We start from the raw sequence: 6,000 nt of genomic DNA, 5'->3' as shown, positions 1-6,000 counted from the left end.
GCCTAGTGCACTGGGGCTGGAGGTGTTATAGCTGCACCGCCCAGTGCTCTAGAACTGGCCACTGCTGGGGGGCACTGCTTCTGTGCCATCTGGTGTACTGGGCCTGGGGCCTCCTCGCTGGCCACCTAGCACTGGAGCTAGGGTCATGATTGGGATGCTATGGGCTCATACAAGTGAGGGGGCAGAAGGAGAGGCAGGTACAAAGAGGAGGGGCCAGGGCTACTGTTCCCCAATGCAGGAGTCTAGCCTCCCCAAATGTCCAGTTTAATTGTCTGCACATGCCCCTGTCCTAGCCCAGAGCCCTCTCCCATATCCTAAACCCATCATTTCTGGCCCCACCCTGGAGCCTGTGCCTCCAGCTGAAGTTCTCACTGCCTTCTGCATCCCAAATCCGTGCCCCAGCCTGGTGAAAGTGAGTGACAATGAGGGAGAGCAAGTAACTGAGTGGGTGTGGGGGGGGGGGGGTGAAGTAAACAGGCACAGGGCTTCAAGGGAAGGGGCAGGGCAGAGGGTGGGGCAAGGCCACAGCTCTGAAAATGAAAAACAAAAGTTATATATTCAAAGTCATTGAACTTCAGAGATAGTGGTTACTGACAGATGTCCAAGAAGAAGCAGAATAAATTGCACCTTAAGAGGTTACAAATCATTATCCTAATTCTACATTAAAACTTGATATTTTAAGGGTCTTCAGTCACTTGAGGAGTAGCGCCTCATGACCAGGCCTGGCACAGCTGCTTTCACTCTGCGGCCTGCTGCCCACAGACACTCGGTCATAAAGATCATCTCTCACACTGGATACCTTTCAGAATAGTAAACATGCTAATCAAATAGTTCCAAGAACTTGTGTCATATCTTTGATCCCTGACTCTTGACTCATGCAACTTTGCCAGTGGCTAGTAGAGAAAGTTAGGTCCTTTGTAGTGGATTTCACCCTAGGGACCTATGCACGCCCTTTCACAGGGATAAGGATACACAGGGGTGCAGATGCCATTTGGTTGGCTGCAGGGTTGTCAGCAGTCTCTATAGTCTGTATATATCCACCTGTTGTCTAGGGTAGTTGAGCTTAGTATCTCAGGTCAATAATGCTGTCCCTTCTCTCAGTACAGTATTCCAGTCAGAGTCCATATTGTCCAGCCCCCACTCCATGGCAGTATGGCCTAGTGGCCACAGTCAGTAAGTGGCCCTCACTCGCAGGCAGTATGACCTAATGGCCAGAGTCAGAAGGGTTGGGGGCAAGCACCCCAGAAGGGGACCCGTGCCCACCTGCTCCACCAGGTCCCAACTCAGAGCCCTTTGAACCGAAGATGGGTCTACCACTCCCTCAGAGGAGAATCTGCCCAAAACACACCAAGTGTAACTGTGTGGGAGAGGCCACTCCTACACCCTCCCTGGGTCACTTTCTTCCAGCCCTGGTGGGGTAGCATCCCACATAGTGGCTGGGTCTCCTGGGTCCCTGGAAACAGCTTTTCCCTGGGGCTCCACTGGGGCTGTGTAGTGGCAATCTCCTGGGACTCCAGTTCTCACTTTCTGGGTCACTGAGGGTATGTCTACACTACCCCGCTAGTGCAAACTAGCGGGGTAATGTATGCATACCGAACGTGCAAATGAAGCCCGGGATTTGAATTTCCCGGGCTTCATTTGCATAAGCCGGCCGGCGCCATTTTTAAATGACGGCTTGTTCAAACCCCGTGCCGCGCGGCTACACGCGGCACGGGCTAGATAGTTCGGACTAGCAAGCTATTCCGAATTATCTGTACGCCTTGTGGAAGGAGGTGTACAGATAGTTCGGAATGGCTTGCTAGTCCGAACTATCTAGCCCGTGCCGCGTGTAGCCGCGCGGCACGGGGTTCGAACAAGCCAGCATTTAAAAATGGCGCAGGCCGGCTTATGCAAATAAAGCCCGGGAAATTCAAATCCCGGGCTTCATTTGCACGTTCGGTATGCATACATTACCCCGCTAGTTCGCACTAGCGGGGTAGTGTAGACATACCCTGATTGCTGCAGCTAAGGCGCTCTGGCTGGAGGTCCTTCTCTTTCACTGGCCAGCCCAGACTGCCAGCAAAAGAGAAGGACCTTTTGCTTTTTATACTGCCCCAGAACTTGGAGCATGACAATATAATGACAGGCTGCTCTATGCAAACAGGAAACAGTTCTCATTTTTTGAAGCAAAAGCCAATTTTTACAAAGGTAACAATACTTGTAGGCTACGTCTACACTGGCCCCTTTTCCGAAAGGGGCATGCTAATTTTAAACTTTGTAATAGGAAAATCCGCGGGGGATTTAAATATCCCCCGCGGGATTTAAATAAAGATGTCCGCCGCTTTTTTCCGGCTTGTAGAAAAGCCGGAAAAGAGTGTCTAGACTGGCCCGATCCTCCGGAATAAAGCCCTATTCCCCCGCGGATTTCCCTATTACGAAGTTTAAAATTAGCATGCCCCTTTCGGAAAAGGGGCCAGTGTAGACGTAGCCGTAGAGTTGCCATCTTACCAGGATTGTCCGGGAGTCTCCAATAATTAAAGATTACTCTTTACTAAAATATTATGTCACATGATGACACCTCCAGAGATATCTCCAATCAGAAATAGCGACTCTAGCCCCTCGGTGCGTCCATAAGAACAACCATCCAGGATCACACCAATGGTGCATCTCAGATAGAATCCAACAGTGTCCAATGGTAGGTGCCTCAGAGGGAATGAACAAACATGTAAACATCGAGTGATCCATCTTCTACTACTCAATCCCAATTTCTGGCAGACAAAGGCTTGGGGCAGCCAGAACACAAGGTTGCATGTCTGATCATCTTCACTAATAGCCAACAATGGACCTATCCTCCGTGAACTTATTTAATTCTTTTTTGAACCCTGTTATAGTTTTGGCCTTCACAGAATTCTCTGGTAAAAAAAATTACAGGTTGATTGTGCCTTGTGTGAAGAAGTACTTCCTTATGTTTTTTTTAAATGTGCTCCCTATTAATTTAATTGGGTGACCTCTTATTCTTGTGTTACGTGAAGGAGTAAATAACATGTTTTTATTCACTTTGTTCACACCACTCAGGATTTACATACCTCTCTCTTATCTGCCTGTAATCATCCATTTTCAAAACTGAAAAATCCCAGGCTTTTGAAATCTCTTCTTACATGGAAGCTGTTCCAGACCTTTAATCATATTCATTGCCCTTCTCTCCACCTTTTGAATCCTAATATACATTTTTTTGAGATGCACACAATTTTCAGTGTGTGTTCATGGCATGAATTAATACATTATGGTATTTTCTCTTATTATCTATCCCTTTCCTAATGGCTTCTGTCAGGCTGCTATGGTTTTTACTGTCACTGCACACTGAGCAGATGTTTTCAGAGAACTATCCACACTTACCCAAGATCTCTATCCTGAGTGGTAATAACTGCTATATACCCCATCATTACGTATATATTGTTGGGATTATGTCTTCCGATGTACATTACTTTGCATTGACCGACATTGAATTTTATCTGCCACTTTGATGCTGTGAACTTAACTATCTGTGTGCACATAAGAACATAAGAACGGCCATAATGGATCAGATCAAAGGTCCATCTAGCCCCGTATCCTGTCACCTGGCCAATGCCAGATGGGAGGGATCACAATAGGTAATCCTCACGTGATCTCCTCCCTGTCACCCACCTCCAGTGAAACAGAGGCACAGGATACCATTCCTTCCCATCTTGGCTAATAGCCATTAATGAACCCTAACCTCCATGAATCTATCTAGCTCTTTTTTGAACCCTTTTAAAGTTCTAGCCTTTCACCGCATCCTCTGGCAAGGAGTTCCATAGGTTGACTGTGCGCTGAGTAAAGAAAAACTTTCTTTTCTTTGTTTTAATCCTGCTGCCTATTAATTTCATTTGGTAAACCCTAGTTATTACATTGTGGGAATAAGTAAATAACTTTTCTTTATTCACTTTTTCCATATCCGTCATAATTGTATAGACCTCTATCATATCCCCCCTTAATCTCCTCTTTTCTAAGATGAAAAGTCCAAGTCTTTTTAGTCTCTCTTCATGTGAGACTTATTCCAAACCCCTAATAATTTTTGTTGCCCTTTTCTGAACCTTTTCCAATGACAATATATCTTTTTTAAGATGAGGCGACCACATCTGTACGCTGTATTCAAGATGTGGGTATATCATGGTTTTATATAGAGGCAATAAGATATTTTCTGTCTTATTATCTATCCCTTTTTTAACGACTCCTAACATTGTTTGCTTTTTTGACTGCTGCTGCACACTGAGTGGATGTTTTCAGAGAACTATCCACAATGACTCCAAGATTTCTCGCTTGAGTAGTTGTAGCCAAATTAGTCCGCATCATATTGTATATAGAGTTGGGATTATTTTTCCAATGTACATTACTTTATATTTATCAACATTAAATTTCATTTGCCATTTTGTTGCCCAATCACTTAGATTGGTGAGATCATTTTGAAACTCTTCACAGTCTGCTTTGGTCTTAACTATCTTGAGTAGTTTGCTATCATCTGCAAATTTTGCCACCTCACTGTTTATCCCTTTCTCTAGATCATTTGTAAATAAGTTGACTAGGCTAGATCCCATGATAGGCCCTTCGGGGACCCCACTAGTTACCTTTTTCCACTCGAAAAACTTACCATTTATTCCTACCCTTTGTTTCCTGTCTTTTAACCAGTTACAAATCCATGAAAGGACCTTCTTTCTTATCCCATGTCAACTTACTTTACTTAAGAGCCTTTGGTGAGAGACCTTGTCAAAGGCTTTCTGGAAATCTAAGTATACTATATCCATTAGGTCCCCCTTGTCCACATGTTTGTTGATCCCCTCAAAGAACTCTAGCAGATTAGTATGGCATGATTTCCCTTTACAGAAACCATGTTGACTTTCCCCCAACAAATTATGTTCATCTATGTGTCTGACAATTTTATTCTTTACTATAGTTTCAACTAATTTTCCAAGTACTGATGCTAGATTTACCAGTCTGTAATTGCCAGGATTATCTCTAAAGCTCTTTTTAAATATTGGCGTCACGGTAGCTATCTTCCAGTTATTAGGTACGAAAGCTTATTTAAAGGATAGTTTACAAATCACAGTTAATAGTTGTGCAATTTCCCATCTGAGTTCTTTAAGAACTCTTGGGTGAATGCCATCTGGTCCCAGTGACTTATTACTGTTAAGTTTATCAGTTTGTTCCAAAACCTCCTCTAATGACACCTCAATCTGGGACAATTCCTCAAATTTTCACCTAAAAAGAATGGCTCAGGTTTGGGATCTCCCAGCTGTGAAGACTGAAGCAAAGAATTCATTTAGCTTCTCTGCTATGACTTTATAATCTTTGAGTGCTCCTTTAGCATCTTGATTGTCCAAGGGTCCCATTGGTTGTTTATCCAGCTTCCTGCTTCTGATGTACTTAGGGTTGTGCGCTGTGCATGAAGAGGGCACCTAGGCCCATTTCCAGTGGGCACAAGGCAAGGTGCCTGCACCAGATGTGGTCGGCATGTGCTATTTCTGAACATGATTGCGCAGGCTAAGATTGACAACTTTCTAATAACAGAAAAGCAAATGCCCTGCCCCAGCCATACTCACTCCATTCCCTCTCCTTCTGTCATTCTCTCTCCCCCACCCTCACGTCTTTTCACTGGGCTGGGGCAAGGGTTGTGATGTGTGTGGGGGTGATGGCCTCAAGTGGGCTCTGGGTGCATGGGATGTGGGATGAAGGCTCCAGGTAGGAATTTAGGTGTAGTATCTGGGAGGGAATTTGGGTATAGGAGGGGACTCCAGGCTGGGACACAATGTTGAGGAGAAGGAAGCCAGTCTTTGCTTATCAAAGCTTGCAGGAAGCAACAACCAGGTCCCTCCAGCTCCTAGGCATAAGGCAGCCAGGGAAGCACCATATACTGCTTTTGTACCCACAGGCACCTCTCCCAGACCTCCCACTGGCCATGGTTCCTGGCCAATAGCAGCTGTGGAACTGGCACTTGGGAATGGGGCA

This window comes from Pelodiscus sinensis, chromosome 1 (genome assembly GCF_049634645.1).
Source record: "Pelodiscus sinensis isolate JC-2024 chromosome 1, ASM4963464v1, whole genome shotgun sequence".
Lineage (NCBI taxonomy): Eukaryota > Metazoa > Chordata > Testudines > Trionychidae > Pelodiscus > Pelodiscus sinensis.
This window is presented reverse-complemented; position numbering follows the sequence as displayed.